Source organism: Carcharhinus amblyrhynchos, chromosome 5, assembly GCF_965287045.1.
Source record: "Carcharhinus amblyrhynchos chromosome 5, sCarAmb.v2.hapA, whole genome shotgun sequence".
NCBI classification, from domain to species: Eukaryota; Metazoa; Chordata; class Chondrichthyes; order Carcharhiniformes; family Carcharhinidae; genus Carcharhinus; species Carcharhinus amblyrhynchos.
In genome coordinates, this window is record NC_137328.1 from 79,584,846 (window position 1) to 79,611,755 (window position 26,910).

General features: G+C 43.5%; 1 protein-coding gene and 1 long non-coding RNA gene across 2 annotated transcripts in view; one reads left to right on the forward strand and one right to left on the reverse strand.

Annotated features, from left to right (window-relative positions):
* LOC145343133 (solute carrier organic anion transporter family member 3A1-like) overlaps positions 1-26,910 on the forward strand; it is a 295,740-nt gene that overhangs the window by 28,240 nt on the left and 240,590 nt on the right. The gene's annotated exons all lie outside the window — the stretch shown is intronic.
* Positions 11,983-24,273, reverse strand: LOC145343465 (uncharacterized). The gene is made up of 2 exons (XR_013886710.1): positions 24,184-24,273; positions 11,983-12,319 (listed from the first exon to the last, which is right to left on the reverse strand). It is a non-coding gene; the product is annotated as an uncharacterized LOC145343465 (long non-coding RNA).

The following is a 26,910-nucleotide window of genomic DNA, read 5'->3' on the forward strand; positions in this document are numbered from 1 at the left end:
TTCAGGTGTGAATTATACTGTAAATGGCAGAACCCTTAAGAACATTAACACATAGAAGAATTTGGGCACGCAAGTCCACAGTTGCCTAAAAATGTTAACATAAGATGGCCAAGGTGATTAAGACGGCATGTGGCATGCTTGCCTTCATCAGCTGGAGCATTGAGTACAAGAGTTGGGAAATCATGTTGCAGCTTTATATAAAATCTTGGTTAGGCCACATTTGTAGTGCTGCATGCAGTTCTGGTCACCACATTACCAGAAAGATGTGGAAGCTTTGGACGAAGTGCAAAGAAGGTTCACCAGGATGTTGTCTGGTCTCGAGGGTGTTGGCTATGAAGGGAGGTTGAATAAACTCAGATTGTTTTAATTGGAAAGACGAAGGCTGCTGGCTGATCTGATAGAAGTCTACAAAATTATGAGAGGCAGAGACAGGGTAGATAGTCAGAGACTTTTTCCAAGGGTGGAAGTGTCAATTACAAAGGAGCACAGGTTCACAGTGGGAGGGGGAAAGTTTAGTGGAGATGTACAAGGGGAGTTTTTCACAGAGAGAATGGTGGGTGCCTAGAATGTGCTGATGGAGAAGGTGGTAGAAGCAGGTACATTAGCAACATTTAAGAGGCATTTGGATGGGTACGTGAAATAGGGAGGGAATAGAGGGATATGGACCAAGTAAGGGCAGAAGACTTTTTTTTTAGTGTAGCTAGGGCATCATGATTGGCACAGGCTTGGAGGGCCAAAGGGCCTGTCCTGCGCTGTACTTCTCTTTGTTAATCTGAGTCACAATGACAAACATGTGAATCTGTGCACAGTATTTCAAACTCTGTTTTGGTCAATCCACATGCTTTATGGTTTTGGTTTTTGCATATCCCAGAGAGATGGCTTTTCTTTTAAGAATTAAAGTTTGTTTTTGTTTAATCATTCATGGGACATATGGGGTAGCCAGCATTTATTGCCCACTTCTAGTGCCCGAGGGCAGTTGAGAGTCAACCACATTGCTGTGGCTGTGTGGTGGCATGTAAGCAGACCAAGATGCCAGATTTCCTTCCGTAAACAACATTAGTGAAACAGATGCGTTTTTCTGACAATTGACATTGGTTTCATGGTCCTCAGTAGATTCTTAATTCCAGATTTTTTTGAATTCATGTTCCACCATCTGCCATGGTGGATTCGAACCCAGGTCCCCAGAACATTAGCTGAGTTTCTGGATTAATAATCTAGTGATAGTACTGCTGGGCCATTGCTTTCCCTCTGAAATTACCATTGATGGTCCAAGGTGAGCTCCTGTTCTGTTACGGCAGGTTTGGGGGTGGGGGTGGTGTTGGTTAGCGGAGACATGTCACTTAAAAACTGTGATAATTAAATGATACACAAACAAAAATGCAGTGCGTCATTCAGAAGTATGTACCCAAAAAAGCTTTTGAAGCAATTACACACTTGCTTGACTAAAGAGCTTCAATCAGAATCGGTCGTATAGCAACCCCTATTACTGGACAGCCCCTGTCTTCACATTTTCAACAAGTCCAGAGCCACCCACATCTAGAGAAATGTTATGTAATCAAAGCTTGGCAGGTGCCTCTGATAGGAGACGGATTATCAATGTTTATCAGTGGATAAGTTGGCTGGGCTCTCACAAGCGGGCAAATGGAGATGGGGGATTGGGGGGTGGACATTTGACTTGCGTGAATTTACGGTGCAATCTGAATGTGCGTCCAAGGATGTCAGCAAGATGCCTTAGCTACATTTCACATCTGACCACGTAATTAAAACAGGTGATCTGAGAATGACAGTCAGGTATTCCCACACAGCTCATCAGCCAGCCCTCAGGAACAAAGACGACCTGCATTTGGGTCCTGGAGGAGTGAGGGCAAGCAAAACAGACAGGTCAGAGGGCCCCAGATTGGCAGCTGTGCAATGTATTTGGCTGTTCTGAGATTAAATGAGTAAAACGTGGCCAGTTTTAGGGAGGCGTCCAGTGCTGTCTATACCCAATAGTTGCCAGCACGCAATTCGATAAATTGTGCACTTCCATAGAAGCGAGTTGTTTTATTTTGGCTACATGCTTTTAGCCCATCATTGAAATGATGACTTCATTTTCATAGATATATTGCCGGAAATCTATGTGTTTGTACTCCAACATTCCATTAAAGCATTACAAATTAGAGCAGCAGTACGCCAGCCATTCAGCCCATCAAGCCTGTTTTGCTGTTCAGTAAAACAATAGCTGATTTGATTTTTGTCTTAACTCCACTTTCTTGCCTATCTGCCACCCATGCCCATGCACCCTCTCCCCTGCCTCAAATAACCCAGAATTATAGAATTCTTACAGTTCAGCAGAAGGCCATTTGGGCCATCGTGTCTGTTCCAGCTGCCCGAATGAGCAACTCTCCTGGTACAATAACAAAAACATAATATTACGGATGCTGGAAATCTGAAATACAAACAGAAAATGCTGGAAAAACTCAGCAAGTCTGGCAGCATCTGGATTTAGAAACACTGAGAATGTTTTGTGGCTGTATGATCCTTCACCTCATACCATACCCTACCTTCTCATAGCTCTGCACATTCTTCCATTTCAGACAACAATCAAATTTCCTTTTGAATGCCTTGATTGAAGCTGCCTCTGCCATGCTCTCAGGCCTTTGGCGATCAAAAATCTATCTAATGCAGCCCTGAATATATCCATTACCCAGTCTTGATTGCTATCTGTGAAAGAGAATTTCAAAGACTAACAATCCTGTGAGTGAAGAAATTCCTCCTCATCTCTGTCTTAAATAGGACACTCCTTATTTTTAAACTGTGACCCCTAGTTCTGCCTTCCCCACAAGGGGTAACTACTTCTTAGCATTTACCCTCTCGAGTCCCCTCAAGATCTATATTTCAATAAGGTCACTTCTCATTCTTCCAGGCACTAATGGGTGCAGTACAAACCTTTCCTCGTAAGACAATTCCGTTGTCCCAGAAGTCAGCCTGGTGAACCTTCTCTGAACTGCTTCCAATGCAAGTATATCCATCCTTAAGGAGACTGAAACTGTAAACAGTACTCTAGTTGCTGTTGGACAATTGCCTGGTTTTCTTGGCTGCTGTACATATAGAAAACCATACCTCCCCCATTTCTACTTATATTTTGTGAAGACATCTGGAATATTCCATGTGGTTTTTATTCCTGCATCTGTTGAAGGCAAGGGAAGAGTGAAAAAGCGTACATCTTTGATTATATTTAATAACATTTGCCTCTGGCCAATGGAGTTAATCACAACCACTGAAGTGAATCATTTTGATATTTTAACTTGGCTATCTATAGCTCTTCAGCCTACCTTTGGAGTGTTGATTCTACATGGTGACTATGGTGGATGTGGCAATGAGTCATGTAGAAAATACAAACAATTTTCCAATTTTCCTATGAACATTTTCCAAACTTGAATTACGTCTGGAGAGAATATCCAAACCTTTCAGAAACTTTCAGAAATTAGTTGAAATTGGTCGATTTTAAAATGCTCCTGGCCTTTACTGTGGTTGAATTACTTTGAAGCCTTTCAAGAGCATCTCTCAAACTCTGAACCAGCCAGGGAAAATTCACCTCACAAACTCCAGCGGCTCATGGCCTGAATGTGAATTGCAAAAATTAAACGGAGAAATAAACATCATTTGTCCATGAGCAAAATCACCTCGAGGGGATGGTTTTGAACCAGCAATCATGTGCATGATCAGTAATTCATAATAAGTGGGCACAAAGCCCTGACAAAAACAATAAACATTTAAAGTTAAAAGCAACCTACAATGACCGACTCTGCGACCATGCACGTTTTAATGGCTGTAGGTAGCTGAGTGGTTAGCTCATTTCGATCACACTGATTGAAGGGAGGCCAGTAAAAATGGCCATGCCTTTGTCTGTGTGTCCATTTATGAAGCTGTTTTTCCAATTTCACAACAGTTTGAACAGAAACTGAAAACACTGGGGGGAGGAAACCTTACCAGGAAATGGCAGCATTGTTAGAAACACGCAGGTTTTCTCCCTAGATCTTACCAAAAAAAATCAAAGAGGCATGATTCATGCAAAGGGTTGGGGCCTCAATATGCCGGCAAAGCCTGGCTGCACAGAGATCAGGGCGCTCCCAGTCATAACCTGAGTAAATCCCCGCTCCCCAGCCCACTATGGAGGGTTCAGGGGCTTCCCTCCCCACCTCGGTTAGAGTTGGCACTTCTCTACCGTATCCCCTCCCAACCGATCGTTGGCCCCATCTTTCCCAGCCCTCTAATCATCGGTCTGTAGCCCCGCACCCCCACAGTCTGAGCTGGCATTCACTCCTCCCCCCAGTGGTATCCCCAGCTCTTCTATCTACTGCCAGCCACTGCCCCATGACATGGTGCTAACCTGGCAGTCCCAACCTGTGCCAAGGACCAGTGCCTTGGGGCATTGCCAGGGCACTGCCTGGCCTTGTCTCTCTCCCTCAGGGACTATACTTGACAGGACAGTTAGTAGAATTTTGCAAGCCCAGGCCAAATGGTGGGGGTTACACGTAGTGTGACATGAATCCAAGATCCCGATTGAGGCCATCCTATTCATGCGGAACTTGGCTATCAGTTTCTGCCCGGCAGTTCTGCGTTGTTGTGTGTCTTGAAGGCCGCAATTGCCTGGGTTAAATGTTTGGAGACGTGAATTTAAATCCCAGTTGGGAAAGTGCTGGATTGTCATACAAAACAATCTGGTTTATGGCTGTCTAAAAGGGAAAAAGATCTTTGTTGACACTTGATCTGATTCCAGACCTGGAACGACACAATTGTGACTGCCTTCTGAGATGGCCAAGAAATCACTCCAGAAGATGCCTGTCCATTACCTTCTCAAAACAGAAAAACACAGGGATGTATTGGTATTTACCTTTTCTAATCTTGCCAGGAGTGGCAAATAATTTATTATTTGAGGATTCAATGCCTCAATTAAAAGGATGGATGATAAAAGGTGGCCTTGCCCATGATGCCCACATGGACCAATATAAAAATATTCAAAGTTGTTTATCGCAAAACTCCTGAAGTTATATGTGCTGGGAATCCTGACTGGACAGTTGTACACCATCCGCTATTAGATTATTTTTGGAATTAAATACTCTGACACTACTGCAAATAAAAAAAACTGCTCATTGCTGCATTATATTCCAAAAGCCATTCATCAGCAATAACTTTAAAATCAGGCCTGTGCTCATGAATATTACTGACAGTTTTTATGTGTACTTTTTAATGCCATTTTCATTTCTTGAGGCATGCAGTGCTAATTATAATGTAACTTCATTTGAAATTATAAACTGCTTATGCTGACAGTGCAGTTCCATTTTGTTTTATAACTTTAGTGTCTTTTGGCTTCTATGTTTCAGACCAAGGTCCCCGTGTCCCAGAGAGGATGTTTTCACATGTTTAGTTATCTATGCAAATTAGTCCAGAAAATACATTCAAAGCACAATCTCACGCGATCCTCCATGTCTTCTATAGCTGGAAATACAACACCACGTTTATTTAGCCTCTCGCTTCCTTGAAGTTCATGAATCAGTGTCGAGGAAGAAAAATGTGTCAGTATCACAATTATCTTTACAATATTTATTAAGTACTCAATTAATAAACAATTTGCCAGTCCTGGGCTAAATTGGCACAGCTAATGCTGCTCTTTTTGTCCCCACACAATTTATGGAAATGATATTATCTTTTCTATCTTTGAAGATTTGAAGTTGTGACTGTGCCCATTTCTGTTTGTCTGGCAGCTTGCGGTGTGGAACCTCTAACCCGATTGAGTCCTTGATCCCTGCAAATGCCCAGTTAAGAGCCTGATTAGAATTAATATGGTGAGTCTTCCCAGAAAGAGGCAATCCACTGGCTCTCCAGCCTGTGGACAAGACCCCTGTGGCTCTGTTAAACGCCGTCCTCTCCCTTATCTACTGCAGTTCTGTACTGTTTAACAGATCTAAACAATTGCAAAGACCCTTCTCTCAATTCATGTTTTACTTTTGATAAATTCAATCTTAAAGGCGATGTGATTTGCATGTATGTTCAGCAGCCTCTGCTGTGTAAGAAGATCTGTGAAGTTATCAAGAGTCTTTCATTCTGTTGATTGGCTTGAGGAGGTTATAATATTAATACAGCTTTAAAAAGATCTGGGCCAATTAACATGCTATTCAATCTGACCAAATCACTCCTATGTCATCAGGTCACTGCAGTAGTTCACTCAGTTTATGTATACTATAATGAACAATGTTTTGACTCGGTTCCTCTTTCCCTTATCCTGAGTTTGTTGAAGTTAACCTTTCATTCAACCCAAATTATACCATGAATTGAGCTGCAGGAAATGAATCCCAATGAGAGAAAATTGGACCTTTGTTGTCAGATTAGAGTTAAATAAAGTGCAGGGGATGGGTTCATGATCCATGCACACTGCTGCTGCTACTTGTAGCGACTGCTAGCAGGAGGTATGCTGTAATGGATCTCACTGCCTTGCGCTGTCCTCGCACATTCAATGTACCTTGTCTGCAACTGCTTTGTAGCATCTGCAATTCACTATACCCAGGTCCCTCCACTTCTGCTGCTTCCCGCTTTGCCCTCTCAGCAATATCTCTAGTTTTTTGGCTTTGATTAAATGGCGGAAATGCACACACAAGTGGAGAAAAATATTTTTCTTCACACCACATTTTCTTGTGGGAATGGATATGTTATTTTCTCCTCTCTGAATATTCTCACTCAAAGACAGTAGCTATGAGAATGGTGTTCTACTGCTACCTGCCACTCTGCTGCCTTGTTTAAGTGTTCGGTTTTAATGGTAGCGAGCAGGATATTCAACAATTGGGCACTTCATATCTCTGTCGAACACAACTTATTTGATGCCTGTGTATGTATACTAGTAAATGGAAATGGGAGCTTTGCTCAAGGGATTTTAATGTTAATTGTAGCTGTTGTTGGACAACTCTCAGCAGATTGATTTTCAAATCTTGTATGTTCCTGGTCTTTTTCCCATCAAAAAGACAAATGGGAAAAGATTGGCTGCTCCCTCAATCCTTTTTCAAACAATCATAATGCAATTAAGCATCATGACTCTCTGTGTGCCTGTAGTCATGGAACGCTCTGACAGAGGTAAAAATGATTCATAGAATCAAAGAACTAGATCATAGAATTGTTAATCGCAGAATCCCTACAGTGTGCATTTGGCCCATCAAGTCTGCACGAGCTCTGACAGAGCAACTCATCCAGGCCTACTTCCTCCTGCCCTAACCCTGTAACCCTGCACATTTAACATGGCTAATTTACTTAACCTGTATATCTTTCTTGGTGGGCCAAAGAGCCTGTTCCTATGCTATATTTTATCTTACATAGAACAATACAGTACAGCACAGGAACAGGCCTTTTGGACCACGATGTAGTGCCAAACTTAACACCAAATTAGACTAATCCCTTCTGTCTGCCTTTCGTCCATATCCCTCCATTCCTTGCATATTCATGTGCTTATCTAAAAGCCCCTTAAGAGCCACTATTGTATCTGCCTGCACCACCACCATGAAGGGGCAACTTATCATGGCCAGTCCACCTAACCTACACATTTTTGGACTGTTGGAGGAAACGGGAACACCAGAGGAAACCCACGTGGACACTGGGAGAATGTGGAAACCCCAGACAGTCACCCAAGGCAAAAATTGAACCTGTGTCCTTGATGCTGTGAGGCAGTGGTACTCACCACTGTGCCACCATGCCGCCTGGGAGGAAAATCTGGGAAATCCTTTCTCTTTACTGCCGGAAGTGATTAAGATGAGTTTGGTAAGATCACATGTGACCACATGGTCTGGCTGTGAAATAAATTTGGATGATCAAATTGAAACTGTTTTCAAAGACACTAAAGGTGTTTACTGAATGAGTTTATGTACTGTAGTATTATAACAGTGTTAACACAGAAGAAGTAGCTAACTTACTAGTCTTGTTTCTTTTTATCTATGTGAGCATGAAAGTCAATTTTAGGACCTTCCTTTCCATATGATAATTTCTTCAACTGAACTAGAAGTTGGCCAATTGAAAACAGGCTCCAGCTATCTGGTGTGATGATGTGGATAAACCACAGGTAGGAAAAGGAGAGCAGAAGAAAACATAGACTTTGGTGCAAACAACAGTTCTCAACCATTGTAAGACCCACTTCCCATTCATTTGCTCAGAATGAAAATATCAAGGGAAAACAACATTTTGACCATTCCTAAACCAACCCTCTAACTCAACTGTGGTGATTGATGATATTTCTGTGTTGTGATGGCTTTCCCATGTGACCTAATGAATGCCGTGAAATCTATGTAAGCTATGAAACATCTGACATTCAGTTTGAATACCCACCTTTCACCATTTTCTAGTCTTTTGTGTTTATGTAACATGCAGGGATTGTATCATCATTAGATCAGTGATTTTAACCTAGATACTAGATGAATATTCAATTAAAAAATAAATCTATTCTTTGGCAACCAATTTCAGATATGTTAATCAATAGTTCTCAAACCTTATTATCTATGGATGACTTAGGCAGGGCAAAAGACCGAAGGACAGCCGACTGCTCTGGTCTGATTTTCTTTAATTTGTTAACACAAAAAAAACTCATCAGAATTAATGGGAAGAATGGGAGTCCTTTTGATGAGGCACCAATGAGATGATATTCGGCTCAAAGCTAGAAAGTTTCAATCTCACGTCGGACTCCATTTTTAGCTATCCAAATCTTGCAGTTACATATTGTAACAGTAACGTTAATCTTGCTTATAAAACCACATTGTCTGCACATGTGACAACCTGTGCCATACACATGGGGGTCGGTCCAATTCTGTGACATCATGCGATTGGTGGGGACGAGGGTCTGGCCTCATCTCTCATATGGCTTCGGCTGTGGCCTTGAATGAAAGTGACTTGTATTTTGGAGCGGCCTGTGGTTAATCCGAAGGGTGGTCCATGGTATAGATTTAAGAACCATTACTTTACAATGTTGGACAGTGGAACTTGTTTCGCCACAATATCTCACATTGGATGCTTCGTGAATTTTCTTCTCGGTATACTTCTGAGCAAATTTATAAGCATCTGAAATACTGAACTCATATAAATGCTTGAGTCCCTGAGGTACTTTTTTTTTCTTTTTCAAGTTATTTAACTTTTTGCATAAATTAATAATTTCTTGAAAGGCCTGCCAATAACATTATCTCAAGCTAATCGTTATCTTGGAATTAATGATGCTGACAGATGGATCTGTTTGAAAGGAAAAGATTGTGAGTTTAAGTCTCTTAGTTATAGGATATGTTTTGTAATCATTCTCGACCTCTAAAGTAGTGATTCATTGGACTGCCCATTAAGGCCTATCTTTCTGACAGGCTGTGATGATGTGGGTATGCCGGCGTTGGACTGGCGTAAACACAGTAAAAAGTCTGACAACACCGGGTTTTAGTCCAACCTATTTATTTGATAATAGACTCACAAGCTTTCGGGGTTAGCCCCTTCGTCAGGTGAATGGAGAGTTCTGGCCTCAGACAGAGCATATAAAGCTTTATATGCTCTGTCTGAGGCCAGAACTCTCCATTCACCTGACGAAGGGGCTAACCCCGAAAGCTTGTGAGTCTATTATCAAATAAATAGGTTGGACTAAAACCTGGTGTTGTGAGGCTGTGATGAGACAGAGAGAGTTAATGGTGGGGAGATGGAAAGATCTTTCATGTTTCTTTGTTAGACCATAAGAAATGGAACGGAAATAAGCCATTCAGCTCTTCCAGCCTGCTCTGCCATTTAATAAGATAATGGCTGATCTAACACTCACTCAGTCCACATTCCTGCTTTATCTCTGTGACTCTTAGGTTTTTAATGAATAGAGGAACTATCAAACTCAGACTTGAAAATTTTCAAAGACTCAACCTCCCTGGGTTTAAGAATTTCAAAGATTCACCATCCTTTGAGAGAAGGAATTATTCCCTGGGTATTAACCCCTCAAAGTGACCACAGGATCTCAGTCCTTGCTCTCTTTATACTTCTGGCACCATGTGTTCCAGAAATGCTGGCTCACTCCCTTCCCCCCTGCAGAGTATTCTGCACCTTCTCCCCTTTATGTTGGCAGCAGGGAGGCATCACACCATGCTGGATTCACTATGATGATTGCAGATATGTCTGTCTCTCCCTTGACAGTGGAATTTCCTCCAATAATTGAATTTTTAATCCTCACTGTACCTTCCTGTTCAAGAAGACTCTTTTGGATGCCAGAATATGAACTGCACTCCTTCAAGATGTTGTCACCCCCAACAGTCTTCAATGCTGGGTACCAGTTTGAATGTGGCACACACCACAAAGGCTGCTGTACCTCCTGTCTCTTCACGATCACTGATCTACTTTCCTGAACACTTATTGCTTGTCTCCTCTTGGAACATATATCCAGGAAACGCTAATCCTTCCTGAAGGCCTACAACATCTCTTCTAGTTCGGAAATCCTAATCCGAGCTGATGCAGTGTAGACACTTCATGCACACATGGATGAAGTCCATGAAGATCCCACACGGCACAGGAATTGTAAGCAACAAGCCTTGGCTGCCCATCTGTAATCTAAAATAAAAATCTACTTCCGGATTTAGAATTTAATTTGTTTAAACTAATAATGTGATTTCTTAATTCATTTACTATTATATTAAGCCCGATTGAAATTTGTGATTTTCTGTTCATTTGTGGGACATGGGCATCACTGGCCAGCATTTATTGCCCATCCCCAACTATCCTTCTCCAGAGGTCAGTTAAGAATTAGCCACATTGCTGTGGCTCTGGAGTCACATGTAGGCCAGCCCAGGTAAGGATGGCAGATTTCCTTCCCTAAAGGGCATTCATGAACCATATGGGTTTTTCCAACAATCAACAATGGTTTCATGGTCATCTGTACATTCTTAATTCCAGACTTTTTTAATGGAATTCAAATTCCACCATCCGTCGTGGCGGGATTCAAACCTGGGTCCCCAGAACATTAGTTAAGTTTCTGGATTATACTACTAGGCCACTGCCTCCCCAGCTCCTTGTGTAGATGAATGGTTTATTGTCCTGTGATGTCACTTATTTATTTATTTTTGGAATACAGCATGGCAGGACCACATTCTATCCCTGTTTTCTTTCTCTGTCTCACATTTATCATCCACTGTTACTACTAACCCAGTCAGGTCCTCATTCTTCCCCCATGCTCTCTTTTTCTCTCTTTGATCTTCCAGAGCTGCTGCTCATTCCTCAGTTTGAATTGGATTGTTATCTTAAAAAGAAGAATCTTCAGGGTTATGGGGAGAAGGTGAGAAAGTGAGACTAGAAAATTGCTCCTAGGAGAGGCATCATGGGCTGAATGACGTCCTTCTGCGCTGTAACTATTGTGTTTCTCTATTGAGATTTAACCTGGTTATTCTGATGTTGAAGTATGGCATTGTTCTTCTTTATGTTAGTGTAGGTAGTAAGTATAAAATAATAGAAGAAAATTTCATTTCTTCTGCTTGGAAAAAGCTTCAGCTTATTTTTTTTAGAAAGTGTTCCCACAGCCTGCAATGTTTACTTGAGGGTTGGTGCCAGCTGTGCGAGAGCTGTGCACTGGAAGAATTAGCTTAGCATAAAATTCATCTGAAACCAGCTATTGATACATCTACAGGTGTTAAGAGAACCTGTCTAAACTCTCATCCTCAAACTGATGAATCAATAGAGAGATCTTCTTTGAGCCCTGGACTGAGGTGCATGTAACCAGCTTGAAGGATATTACAAGGGTAATGTAGTGTCAGAGAGTACTGTCTGATCCTGTGATGTACTCATAAATACACTTATGATGTATTTTATATCCACTTTTTCACAAATTCGCTGGAACATGTGATTGTTAGCTCTCAGTCTGACAGGAATGAACAACCTTTTCTCTCAACATTGATGTGTTGCACGCACCAAGAATAAGTTGGTAAGTGTGAAAGGTTTAGGATATCACAAAAGACCAAAGAATCGAGATGGCTTTAACATTACTTCTTTAATTAAGTGTTATCTCAGCACAACAGGCGCATTTCTGGAGTGCTGCTGTTAAAAAGCAAACATTTCAAACTGCAGGAAGTGCTCGTAATGATTTGGTTGAAAGAGGTTGCTGGGCTAAATCCTTTGAAGATCATGGTGGAATGCTTGATACAAAAAGCGTAATGTATTGAGCTGATTTTGTTTGACCACACAGTGAAGGCCGCCAGCTCTATGGCTTCTCTTATTCATACTGTTGAAGAAGGAAGCGGTGGAAGTGGTTGGTGTGAAATGTTGTACGAGCCATATTAATTGGTTCAGCAGGGTCAGCTAAAATACCCTAAAGGTAATAAACAACGGATTAAAAAAAACTGGACCATGGTAAAAAGGTGTTTTACAGTAATCATTACATTCAATATTTACTGTAATGATCCCAGCTGATGTTACTACTGGACAAGTTAGACCCCAGGGTGAAATCCAGCTTGATAGATCCTAAGTTTTATTTTGTGTTTACGACTATACCTTCACGGATATGTGTCGATTCATAAGACTAGACAAGCTACAACATCTATCTTACACTCTAATATTCTCAGGTAAGTACACTGTCCATGTAAATCAATAGACAAACTGTGGTCAGAAGCTCCACACTCTGGAACCAAGTGACAAATGTCACTCAAACAACTTATACAAGTTTCTTACCAATTCCCCCCAGACACTTATCACACTGAGCTAACTGGTTTTCACTAGAATTTTGTCTTTCACGCAAGATTTTCCAATCCCTGTTATCAAAGAACATGCCTTGAGATCTTCTCCCAAATGATACTTTCTTCTGGCTGTATTTACCAGGATCCACTTTCAGGGTTTCAAACTCTCCTTCTGATGTTCCTCAGCCATGAAGCAGTCAGATGCATTCAAGGGTTCACCTTCCATGCAGTCTCTCAAATACCTGGCCATGGCATAAACCACTACTGCTTCACATGACCTAAGTAAGAAGTCTTAACCTTTGGATCTCTTTGGAACTCTAGCTTCTCACAAGTCCATATTATCTCGGATCTGCGCCTTGTAGCCCTGTTGTGGCCTATACTCCTCACTCTTAACTTCACTGAATGGGATCTTTCCCAGATTCCTGTTTCTCCCCTTTTGACTAGAGGGTCTTCTTGGAACTTCCTCTGTCCCCCTCATAGATTTTTGAGACCTTTCTGTTACTTAGTTAGATGCCTGCTGTCTGTGTTCTCTCTTCATTGTCCTGCCAGAAAGAGGCTCAGAGTGCTCCCTGCACCTCTGAGCAGAATCATCAAACGAACTGAAACTGCTTTTGCCATTTATCTGGGCCTCTAACAAAGTTTTTCTCTACTTTAAAAGTTGTAAAACTTCATTAAAAATACAGTCATTTTTAAAAGTGAAACTAAAATTCAAGATTCCTTAACATACAAATCCAAAAATACAGACAAGACGTGAACTTAAAGTTATACCATATTCCCACAATTTGCATAACTATCTCTGTTTCCCAACATTGAACATGATTACAACTTCCAATCCCATCAACATTTCCTTTGTATTCTGATGCAAATTACTGTCATTATGTTTGGTCTTCAGTGATTAATATTACTATTATCAGGTAAAGTGGTGAAGGCAAAAATGCAAATTAGTGATGTAATGAAGATGCTAGGGATTTGGAGAATGAATTTCAAGGATTCAACTGTTCTTTACTTATGCTTGACTTTTCTTATTTATTCAGGATCTGTTTTGTTGTTGTTAGTTTGCAATACTAACGCTACCACTTCACCAATATACTCTAGGATAGAATTACACTTTAATTTAGGATGGCACTGGAACAGAAGCCCTCAGCCCCAGCTGTGACCAACATTCCTTTGGCTTTTCTCCTATTAAGATTTTCAGCGATTCTTAAAACTTGTTAGTTGCAAAATAACATAATGAGGTTGAAATTGGTTCCTCTTGTGCCTCTTTTTGAGTGAAAATTCAGGACATAAAGGATGTTGCTGTCTTCCACTGAACAGTCTGAATTATGTCACATGCCATATTGGATTGCAATGTAAAGGACTCCCAGGCAACCCCTAAAAGAGGCATATTTTAACATCTGCTTCATAATGTCTCCTAATAATTTATTACCATTAAGGCCCTGTTTTTGCTTCTCTCTGCAGCCTAGCCATGTAAAGGACTACTGAAGACTGCCACTTTGAATGTACTATTCTTTTTAAAGTTGCACTCACGTGGAGCCAGTCGATCAGGAGTGTTCCTCCTGTCTCCAGAGCACTAATGTAATTACTACCTCTTTCCTCTCCTCTACTCCCAAGAACAATCTGATATCCACTGTTGTTGTTGCAAAATCCACTGTGCAGTCTCTGGATGCTGCTAACATCCTTAGCTTGCTTGATATATGTTGATGATATCTAAAGTGCAATTTTGATTGAACTTTTGGCAATCACACCAGAAATTTCTTCTGTCATCAGCTAGTGATTCCCAGGTCCAATAATCGATGCTTATAGTCTTCGTGTTGTGCTTCCATGCATCCTAGAAGCAGAGCATTATGTATCCTATTGGTTGTCTGGCTGCAGATTGGGGCCTGTGTAAGCAGTTGTTCCAACCACGTGAAGAAAGTAACTTTAATTAATTCTATTTCCCACTGTAAGTCGTGGGAAATGGTGTGTCAAAAATTTCTGTACGTTGCTGAGAGTACAGTCACAATCGATTCAGAACAGAGCAGTTTCATTACTTCTGACTGCAGCTTGCGAATGTCTTTGGTATTTTATTTTCAAGCATAACTACAAGAGTTACCCCTTGTGGCTAAAAAAACAACAAAGATCTTTGGAATAACTCAATTAAATTTAGTTTATTTTTAGTGCTGTGCAGAAATTGTTGGCATAAAACCCCAAAGGCTAATGAAAGATAGAAGCAGGAATCAGAAGTAAAAATTGTAATTATGGAAACACTTTTCATGTGATTGGAGTGATTTCAATCAAGTTATCCTTTTGGGTTTCATGAGGCAATTTACATGGTTAGCACAGAGCAGCGAGAATGAACATCAGCCATTCACTTTGAGCTACATGCATACAAGCAATCTGTCTATGCACTTAACTGTGATGACTCAGTGAGCAAGTCACACTATGCCACGTCTCACACCCCTTCCAGGAAATGCACTCATCATCCTGGTGTAGCATGAAAAGCAACTGGGCAAATCAGACAGAGAATTTTTGCAATGTGCTTTCTTCACTCTCCATTTGAAGCCTCTAATACAGCTGAGAGCTAACTTTATGATTTAATTAAATCTGCAAGAGATACATTTGACTCATAGGTTGATGAAAACTACTTAATTTTACTGTAGTTTAACTTGATAAAAAATGTTTTATTAAAATCCTAAAGCTAGGGTCATATAATATGAATAGCGCAAATAGTAATAGCATCAGCAAAATATTTCCCTTTAGATTAGAATAAATTGAAGGTAGTAACCCAAAAAATATAAATTTTCTTCATTTGAGGCAAATGAATGCAAAAGCATTTCCTGCTTATCTCAGCCTTTCAGATTCTGAAATAGCCAAGTTCCCCTACATCCTCTCATGCCTGTTCTATAAATTATCTGACTCTGATGTGTTTCCATGCAGCATTCATCACAGAAACCAGCTTACAGGTCTGTACCAAAACACCAGAAACACATTAGAGTAACATAGATCATATCCTTGTGTTGTGTTGCATCCACCAGTTGCCTACTGATTTCAGGTGATCTTATTTGCTGGAAAATCACAAGTAGGGTGTACCTTTCTATGTTGTTTGACCAATTGGTCGAGATTCGCTCATCATGTCGGTCAAATATCAAGAACGCACTCTGGGAGATTTTGCTCCACTAACTTTGAGATGCAGAGTAATGTAAATTTAAAAACAGAAAATGGTGGAACGTTCAGCAGATCTGGCAGCATTTGTAGCAGAGATGCAAAATTAATGGCTGAATTTTCCTGATTGGATTGTGATCTTGAAGTCAGCCTGAATCCTTTCTCGCGAACCTAGTGAGACATTCATGATTGTTTCAGAAGTGAGGAATTAACAGTCTGCCTCTGTCCAATTAGGGACACAGTAAGAAGTCTCTCAACACCATGTTAAAGTCCAATAGGTTTATTGGGAATCATGAGCTTTCGGAATGCTGCTCCTTCATCAGGTGAGTGAATCAGGAACTACGACCATTTAGAGACCCACAATGATGCCTGGCAGGCGGCCCCACTGGGAGAGGTGGGTCCTGTTGAGGCAGGAAGGGCAGCATGAGGGTGCTTTAATGGAGTTGTTCTCTGAAAAATAATGTCATTGTAAAAATCAAGTGTGGCTGTGTCTATAACATAGAACATAGAACACTGCAGCACAAACAGGCCCTTCGGCCCACATCTACACCTACCAAGCCATAGAACTATCTGTGACTCCCAATGCCATTAGATCCCATATACTCATCCAGTCTTTTAAAAGACACCAGCGAGTTCACCTCTACCACCACCGATGGCAGCCGATTCCACTCACTTACCACCCTCTGAGTGAAAAACTTTCCCCTAACATCTCCTCTGTACTTGCTTCCCAGCACCTCTCGTAGCGACCATTTCAGCCCTGGGAAATAGCCTCCAAGAATCCACCCTATCTATTCCTCTCAATATTTTATGAACCTCTATCAGGTCGCCTCTCAACCTTCGTCTCTCCAGGGAGAAGAGTCCCAGCTCCCTCAACCTATCATCATAAGGCATGCCTCCCAATCCAGGCAACTTCCTTGTAAATCTCCTCCGCACCCTCTCAATAGCTTCCACATCCTTCCTGTAGTGAGGTGACCAGAACTGCGCACAGTACTCCAAGTGGGGTCTGACAAGTGTCTTATAAAGTTGCAGAATTACCTCCCGACTCCTAAACTCAATCCCTCGATTAATGAAGGCCAGTACACCATACGCCTTCTTGACCACATCCTCCACCTGCGAGGCTGATTTAAGAGTCCTATGGACCTGGACCCCAAGATCCTTCTGCTCTTCAACCCAGCTAAGACTCCTACCCTTGATATTGTACTCCTGCATCCCGTTGGTCCTGCCAAAATGGGCCACTACACATTTATCCACGTTGAAGTCTATCTGCCACTTCTCCGCCCAGTTTTGCATCCTATCTATGTCTCGCTACAACTTCTGACATCCCTCCAGACTATCCACAACACCACCAACCTTTGTATCGTCGGCAAACTTACTAACCCAACCCTCCACTCCCTCATCCAGGTCATTTATGAAAATGACAAACAGCAAGGGTCCTAGAACAGATCCCTGGGGCACTCCACTGGTGACCAACCTCCATGCAGAAAAAGACCCATCCACAACCACTCTCTGCCTTCTGCAGGCAAGTCAGTTCTGGATCCACAAGGCCAAAGCCCCTTGGATCCCTTGCCCTCTCACCTTCTCAAGAAGTCTTGCATGGGGGACCTTATCAAACGCCTTGCTGAAGTCCATGTAAGGCTATCAGCGTGCAGTGGGGTTATAAAGGAGATATTGATGGTTCTGTGGCCTTGAAGGTTGGCTCCAGGCAGTGGTGGGGCATTGGCCTCAGAAGGGCAGGGTGGGAATATCCAGGTTCTGCACTATTCTGCTCAGGCTGATGACCTTTTGTCAGATTAGGGATTGCTTAAAAATGTACCAGTTTTTCAGCAAGTCAGGGAAATGGGGGATAGGGTAGTCAGGGTCTGTGATGAGGGGGAAAGTGACAACAGGAATGATAGAATAAAAATGATACAATAAAGAAAGAAAAGAGGCGCCCTACTTAGAGTAAGTAGGGAGACGGAATCACTACCACTAACTATCATAAGGGAGAAAGGTTTCAAAGCACAGGTGAACTGGGATTTATAATTGTCAGATTCATGTTGAGTCCAGAAAGCTGTGGAGTACAAAATTAAAAACGAGCTTACTCTGAGCTTTATTGGAGCAGTGCAACAGTAAAATATCAGGTGGTTGGGAGCTCAGGGTCACCTTCCCATGCTGAAAGAAAGTGTTCTGTAAAGCCATCACACAATCTGTTTTTGTCCCCCAAGGAGGAGCGGACCGCTTCATGAGCAGCGATACGATATACTGGGACCAGTGTTTCGAGCTTGGATGGGAGAAGGGAAAGGGCAGTTTTTACATCTCCTGTGCTTATAAGGGAAGGTACCCTCAGAAGGGAAGGGGGTTTTGGGGATGATGTAGATCATGAGGAAATAGTCCTTTAGTAATGCTGAAAGAGGATAGGAGGAAAAGAAGTGTTGGTAGTGGCATAACCCTGGATATGGTGAGAATGGTGCAGTGAATGTGGAGGCTGTTGAGAGTGGAGGGAGAGGACAAGGGGAGTGTTATTCTCTTCTCTCGCCCTCCATGTTGTGGATATATTGTTATTTTTCTTTTACCCAGTTGTCTTGTTTGACACCATGGAGGCGATTCTCCCAGCCCAATATGCTACTGTAGTACTTTGGCACGGAGCTGATGGCACCGGAATTCCAACTTCCAGAGACTTGGCGCCATCAGCTCCGCACCAGAGATCGGCACAAAGCTACATACATTATGAAAATACTCATTTTAATATTATTTCCATATCATTAGCAGGCCCAGGACTGAAGCCTCCGGGCCCACTAGCCTCTCCCCCCTGCCAGGAGTGTTTCACTTCAATGGAGTTTACAATAACTCTCCACTAGTGGAGAGTTGATGGCCCCAAGGGGCAAAGTGCCCAGGGGGCACCTTGGAACTGCCCACCAGGCATTGGGCAATGCTAAGGGTGAGATCTAATGTGGTCACGGCCTATGGGGGGGGCAGGGGGAAATCGGTGAGGGTGGGAGGGGGGTGTCCCACTGCCACTCTACAGTTGGGCTGGGTGACAGGGAGGGAGGCCAATGATCAGGTCTGGCCATCGGGGTTGAGTGCAGGAGGATGGTGAGGGGAGTTTGTGCTATGGGAGGGAAGGGGGGGGAGGGGAGGGGAGGGTGAGGTTGGGGGGGTGGGGGGGGGGAGAGGGTGAGGTTGGGGGGGTGGGGGGGGGGGGGAGGGTGAGGTTGGGGGGGGGGAGGGTGAGGTTGGGGGGGTGGGTGGGGGGGGGGGGGAGGGTGAGGTTGGGGGGGTGGGTGGGGGGGGGGGGGGAGGGTGAGGGTGAGGGGGGGGAGGGTGAGGGTGAGGGGGGGGTGGGTGGGGGGGGGGGGGAGGGTGGGTGGGGGGGGGGGGGGAGGGTGAGGTTGGGGGGGGTGGGGGGGGGGGGGGGGGAGGGTGAGGTTGGGGGGGGTGGGGGGGGGGGAGGGGGGGGAGGGTGAGGTGGGAGGGGGGGGAGGGTGAGGTTGGGGGGGGTGGGGGGGGGGGAGGGGGGGAGGGTGAGGAGGGTGAGGTGGGGGGGGTGGGGGGGGGGGGGAGAGGGTGAGGTTGGGGGGGTGGGGGGGGGTGGGGGGGGGGGGGAGAGGGTGAGGTTGGGGGGGGGTGGGGGGGGGGGGGAGAGGGTGAGGTTGGGGGGGTGGGGGGGGGTGGGGGGGGGGGGGGAGAGGGTGAGGTTGGGGGGGGGGGGGGGGGGGGGGGGGGAGAGGGTGAGGTTGGGGGGGTGGGGGGGGGTGGGGGGGGGGGGGGAGGGTGAGGTTGGGGGGGTGGGGGGGGGTGGGGGGGGGGGGGAGGGTGAGGTTGGGGGGGTGGGGGGGGGTGGGGGGGGGGGGGGGAGGGTGAGGTTGGGGGGGGGGGAGGGTGAGGTTGGGGGGGGGGGGAGGGTGAGGTTGGGGGGGGGGGGGGGGGAGGGTGAGGTTGGGGGGGTGGGGGGGGGGGGGGGGGGAGGGTGAGGTTGGGGGGGTGGGGGAGGGTGAGGTTGGGGGGGGGGGGGGGGGGAGGGTGAGGTTGGGCCACATATGTCCGAGAGGCTGGGCCACATATGTCCGAGAGGCTGGCAATCAGGTGGGGGGGGGGGGTGTTTGGAGGGGCAGCAACATGGGGCTCATGGGGCTGGCCAGTGATTGAGCCGGCCAGTGATGGGAGGCTGGCAGTGCAGGGCTACTGTGCATGTACTGATCTTGGTGCTGACAGTGGCCTGCTCAATGCTATGCTGTCGGCCTCTCCACTAGGAATGGGCCCCACTCACATGGAGACACTCTGCAATGCACAGAGTGTGGGAGGTTCATTTTGAAAATCTCGCTGGAAAACCACTGGGATTTACTTCAGTTTTTACGTGAATTCAACACTGAGAATTTTTTTGGGAGAATTGCCCCCCCCCATATCTGTTTTATTTCCTGTACTGTTCAAAATCCCACTGGAAGACAGACTGCCGGATCGCTAGGACTCTCCAAAAGTCTCTTAGAATACAGATATCCACAGCCATGATGAACTGATTTCAGCCCCGCCACTAACAGCTATCTGCAGTAGCTATTTCAAAAATGCTGGGATAGAGCATTCAGGCATGTCTCCCCATCTGAATAAAAGCAAATTATTGTGGATGCTGGAATCTGGAATCTGAAATCAGAAGAGAAAATGCTGGAAAATTTCAGCAGGTCTGGCATCATCTATAAGGAGAGAAAAGAGCTGACGTTTTGAGTCCAGATGACCCTTTGACAAAGTTTTGTCAGAGCTGTTTAATGTGATTGAATGTGATGTGGGTGTAATGGGTGAGATGATGGGTCAGTGGTGAATTGAGTTATGGCATATGAAGATACATTCACTGACCTTGACTACTCATTTGAGGTCCCTCAATTTTATGCGGCACTGTATGCAGATCATCTGGACTAGAAGCATGTCATGGACAACCACAATAATCTACCCTCACTGCTATTTATACACGTGTCTGCAGAGTGTCCCCACCCCCCACCCCCCACCCCCCACCCCATACAGGACATCTCTCCTGTTTTCCACCTCCTCCACAATGTCCCAAAACCTAGGTGTCCACATGTTCTGATGTTCCTAGTACACATTTGGCTTACAATGAACTCCAGTACCTCCACCAGCCACAATTTGCTTCCCCTTTAAGATGTACAAGCTAGATTTAAACACATAGATTACTTTAAGTAATGCCAGCAATGTGCATGTAACTACGTGACACTGGCTGCAGTAATACAAGAAGATAACACATCACCATCACCTTTTCAAGGACAATTAGGGATAGATAACTAGTGCTGGATTTGCTAGTGAAGTCCACATCCCATGAATGATGTTTTAGAAATGTATGAGAAAGAATCCATTTTGAGCCTCTTGTTGATACACATGCACCCAAGGTGATGAGTTGCATTAATGACATTCTAGCGGCCATGCTTAATGGCCACTGAAATCCCTACATCCATTTCTGAATTTCACACGCTTGGTTTCTTGGACTAAGTCATAGAGATATGCAGCACGGAAATAGGCCATTCGGCCCGACTTGCCCATCCTGACCCTCACAGCTTGTACAAAAGAATGGCCCTCCAGTGGTTCCATGCTTTCATATGTTGTGTAATTGAGCACATTATGCAGAAATATTCTGTATTGCCAGGCCATTACATTTGGATTGAAAGAATAAACAAATTGGCTTCATATTTATGAAAAGTCAGGCTGTTGAGGCTGTATTCCTGGCTTACTGTTTCAGTTTATAAAGCGTACGGCAAGGTCTGATCATAGGATCTCTGCCATTCGCTGAGCGTTGCTGAATGGAATGCTGACCTGGATGTTTGAAGCAGTTATCATCGACATAATTAAGCTGTTTGTGACTGAATGAGAGAAAATATGAGGCAGCTAGGGGCTGTAGCCGTTCGAGAAGGCAAACTTCAACTTGCAGAAAACTAGAGGCCTACATTCATACTTAAATTCATTTAAAAATGATTTAGTTCTTCCACTGGAACAATGTTTCTTTCCACTGAATAGCTGAGCCACAGAGATCAGCAGGACCAATCACAGGCTGGGTTGTTGGTTAATGTTGGTGCAGTTGATCAATTGGAGGCTTTTCAGTTAGTCTTATTAGCACTGGTTGGAGCGAGAAGGTCGTTTATCTCCCTCTCCCAAAGATCCTTTTAAAACCGCCACTGCATGTACTGTGGACCAAATGGCTTACCTCTGTGACTCTGAAGCGAAGTGAAGTTGGTTGTCAAATAGGAGGCAGAGAGTGGGGGTCAATGGGTGCTATTCGGATTGGCGGTTGGTGACTAGTGGGGTGCCCCAGGGGTCGGTGCTGGGGCCTCAGCTATTTACCATTTATATAGATGATCTGGAGGAGGGAACCGAGTGCAGGGTGTCGAAATTTGCTGATGACACCAAGATTGGGGGAAAGGCAAATTGTGCGGAGGGTGTGGAGAGTCTGCAGAAGGATCTAGATAGGCTGGGCGAATGGGCCAGGAAATGGCAAATGGAATTTAATGTTGGCAAGTGTGAGGTGGTCCACTTTGGTAGGAAGAATGGTAGGAAGGACTATTACTTACGTGGCGAAAAACTGCAGCAGGCGACGGTGCAGAGGGACCTCGGGGTCCTTGTGCATGAGTCGCAAAAACCCAGCTTGCAGGTGCAGCAGGTGGTCAGGAAGGCGAATGGGATGCTGGCCTTCATAGCGAGGGGGATTGAATATAAAAGTAGGGAGGTCTTGCTGCAGCTGTATAGGGCATTGGTGAGGCCGCAGCTGGAGTACTGTGTGCAGTTTTGGGCGCCGCACCTGCGCAAGGATATTTTGGCCCTGGAGGGAGTGCAGAGGAGGTTTACTAGGCTGATACCGGAGTTGAGGGGGTTGAGCTATGAGGAGAGGCTGAATAAACTAGGCTTGTACTCGCTAGAGTTTAGAAGAATGAGGGGAGATCTCATTGAGACGTATAAGATGATGAATGGGATGGATAGGATAGAGGTGGAGAGACTCTTCCCGCTCAAAAAAGACAGTAGGACTAGGGGGCACAGCCTCAAGATAAAGGGGAGGCGGTTTAGAACAGAGTTGAGGAGGAACTTCTTCACTCAAAGGGTGGTGAATCTCTGGAATTCTCTGCCCGTTGAAGTGGTGGAGGCTGCCTCGCTAAATATTTTTAAGAAGCGGGTTGATGGGTTTTTGATAAGAGAGGGGATTAAGGGTTATGGGGAGAGGGCGGGAAAGTGGAACTGAGCCACAACAGATCAGCCATGATCTTATTGAATGGCGGGGCAGGCTCGAAGGGCTAGATGGCCTACTCCTGCTCCTATTTCTTATGTTCTTATGTTCTTATGAAGTAGAATTGAGGTAACTGGCAAACAAAATAGTGCTTGGGTTTTCAAGTTAACAACATGCTATCGAAACACAGAGGGTGAAATATTTGGTCTATTTAACAGCACCCCTTTTTAAAATACAGTTTGCATTCACATTCTGCAATTTTTTTGGAAAAAAGCATTGGCCAGCCTAACTTAAAGCAAACAAACTAATGATTTGGGGAGCATGTTGCCAACAGCAATACATGCCGTAATTTTTCTTCAGTTTCCCAGTACAACTCCCTTGTGGTAAGAAAACAAAAACAACTTTCGTCTGCACTTAATATAGCTAAATTATTTAAAAGCAATAACTGACTTTTGAGCTAAGCTGAGGGACATGCCTGAGGCAGTGGTTGCCAGTGTCACAAGCAAAGACTAAACGCAGCTGTTTTTGATACTGTCTTCAATCACTAATGATCTGATATAACTGCATTTTAGGAGTATGCTTCAATGCATGTTGTTTACTTTGTTGCGATACGTTTCAGCTTTGATTAATGTTTGAATTTACAGGACTATGTGAAACCATGTGCCATGGCCTCATGTTATCATAGTCACCCCACCCTTAACCCCAGTGGAGTAAGTAACTGCTACAGGAAACAAAAATATAACATGATTTCACTTTCACTTTTCCTACAGCCCCATAGATCTGGTGTTTTTTTTCCCCCTAATTATTTGGTCAGGGAAAGATGAATAAGCACAGGGGAAACACTTAATATTCACACTGGGGACCAGCACTGAGAGAGATTTTTGGAAGAGCAGTAGGGAGCTCTACCTTCTCCACAGAATGAATGATTGATGCCTTTGCATTGTTGCCATAGTTATCCTCAGATGAGACTCAAGGAGATGAAAGAAATACTTGACCTTGATTTGAGATTACATAGATTGTGAATTTGCTTGGCACTGTCGGATTCCACTGCTGTAACTTTGCTGGAACTGCAGTTAAAATCCAGCTTACACGTGAGCAGGGTTACGGCTGAACATTTGACAAAATTATGGTGCTGAAGCACAAGCAGTTCCTGGGAAATTCTCATCTTACCTAGCAATATATGCAAATCCAATTCGGTATATAAATGCTTGACTTTGCATGTGCAGACCAGGTAAAAGCTAGAAACAGGAGAAATGTTACGGGAATCCAAAAGACTCTGAGATCCAGTCTTGAAGGCGTTTCTGTGTTTGGAACATAACTAGGGGTTATTGATTTTTAGATGCTTTCAAAGTTCCACTAATTTTCTATTAATTGTTTAACTTTCACAACTTGTGAGACTGGGAAATGGGTGGCAAAGATTAAATTATGAGGAGACATTTCACGAATTAGAGTTCTATTCCCTGTGATTTACAATTATTGCAGATGGAGAATAACTATCCTGACACATTGGGAAATCTAGGACTGCAGGACCATTTCCAAAAAGTAGAACCAAACCTTTCAGGAGTAAAATCCTTCTACATACAAAGAATGGCAGTAATTTGGAACTTACTCCACTAGTGATTGTTGATGCTATGTCAATTTTAATTCCAAAATTGATAGATTTTTGTTGACCAAAAGAATTAAGGAATATGCAAGAAAGGCAGGTGAATGGAGTTTGGTTGCAAATCATTAGCCATGGTGTTACTGAATAGCAGAACAGATTCCAAGTGGTTAATTACCAACTTTTATTAATTTGTTCCTATGTTACTATGAGTGTCAGTCTGGAACAGTTGGTGAAAATTTCCCTCGTAGAAATTTTAATAACTATATCTACATGCAGTGACATCATAAACATATATTCCTTAATGCTTAAGTGTCTGTCTTATTAGTGTTACTGTAGGTGATAATTAGACAATCCAGTCTGTTCTTTTTTGTTTAAAAACTCCAAAATTACTCTTTTATATGGCCAGCAGTTTCTAAGATGACATAATCCGGATGCCATTAGCAATCTCCGTTGCTTGTATACAAGGTATTTGTATTGACCTTTCTAGTACTGAAGAATGGAGTATGGCTAGAGGCTACCTACAACTTTCTCACGTTGTTCAGCAAGTCCACCTCAGTAGTATCAAAATGCCATTCGTGATGCCTGCTATCTGTTCCTGTTCCAGACTCAACTACCTTATAACTATTCACTTGGTGTGATGCCAGTGGCAGGCCTCCTCGCATCTAACCTTGAGCTGTGCTTAGATGCATGCACCTTATTCTTCCTGACTTACCTAATTCAACTCGTCTAATCATTAAAATTGTGTTCTGACATTTTAAATTCAAATTTAAAAACTTTTTCCAAAGTTTTCTCCATGCACAGTTCCTTAAACCTTTTGGGGTAAGTAAGATTCTTTAAAGTGGGTATCATTCCTGTGGTCTTTCTTTGAACCTTTTCTAGGATCTCCACATTTTCCAGTATGTACGAGTTCAAAACTGGACAGTATTCTAGATGAAACCTAACCAGGAATTAATGCAAAAGCATTTCAGTACTTTTTTTTGTTTCATATTGGATTGCCTTATGGGGAGGGACTGATGTAGTGGTATTGTCACTGGACTAATAATCCAGAGACCGAGAATAATACTCTGGGAGCTTGGATTCAAATCCCACCATGGAAAAGGGTGACATTTGAATTCAATTTTTAAAAATCTGAAACCATTATGATTGTTGTAAAACTCCATCTGGTTCACTTTAGGTAAATAAATCTGAAAATGTGGAAAGCCCACATGCAATGGATTTTTAAAAAAATGCATCCTTTACTTGTGCCTTGTATGATTCATTAGTAACAGTACATCTTATATCACTTTCCCACTTAACAGACTGTAGTTAGACATGTTCCTGCTAAGCCATGGGTGTGTACAGCCTTGGAGCGGGTTGGAAGGTACCCCAATTCTTGTTCCATGCTAACTAATGTGTATGCACAAATACCCAAAACAAGTTAGAGAAGGTGCACTGAAATGCCTGACTGTGCCCAACAACTACATTTTGAAGGAAACATTGGTTCCAAGCTTTGCATGGTTTTTCTGTGCCTAGATTCAACACTTCAGAATTGCATTACACTATATTTAAATGTCATTTGTTGGACACAGTCCTATTCCCCTATTATATCTAGATGTGACTGTTGTCTACTCATCTTGGATTCTAACACCAGCACAAATCTTTGCTTGTTCTGAAAGCTTACTGACAGTTCCCCAGGGTCTTCAGTCAGATGATTAATATATGTACTGAAGAGAGATGGTGTTAACATGGATCCCTGCAGGGATGCACTAGTAATTAGTCTCCCCACAGAAGCACTACTGAAAAGAACTCTGTACTTAACAAAGTAACCAATTTCATACCCACTCCCTGATCTTCCCTCCAATCCCAAAGGGATCTCACAATTGGTTTATTGTGTAGAACCTTGCCAAAAGCTTTTTGAAAATCCAAATATAATGTGTGAACTGTGGCCTAATAACAAAGCAAAAATTTCAATTGGATTGACAGGATCCAAGTTGGATCCGGAGCGTCGAGAGATTTCATGACTTGGCGAACCCACCCTTTAAAAATGGGCACCCACTGATCTGATTCTCAGTCATGGGGGTGGCTAATGATGTGGCTGAAATAAGAGTTGGGGTGGGCAACCCCAAAGTGAGTGCGAAGGTTGCTGGGTGTGGAGGTGGGTAGACACAAGATTTACTCTGGCGCTGTGTTTTATTAAATGAAAGATAACAAAATAGAGAAAAAAATCCCTCCATTCCTCACCCCCTTGCTATCCCTATGCCCCATCTTTGCCAACCTATAACCCATGCCCCTCCACCAATTCCTAATGCACACAG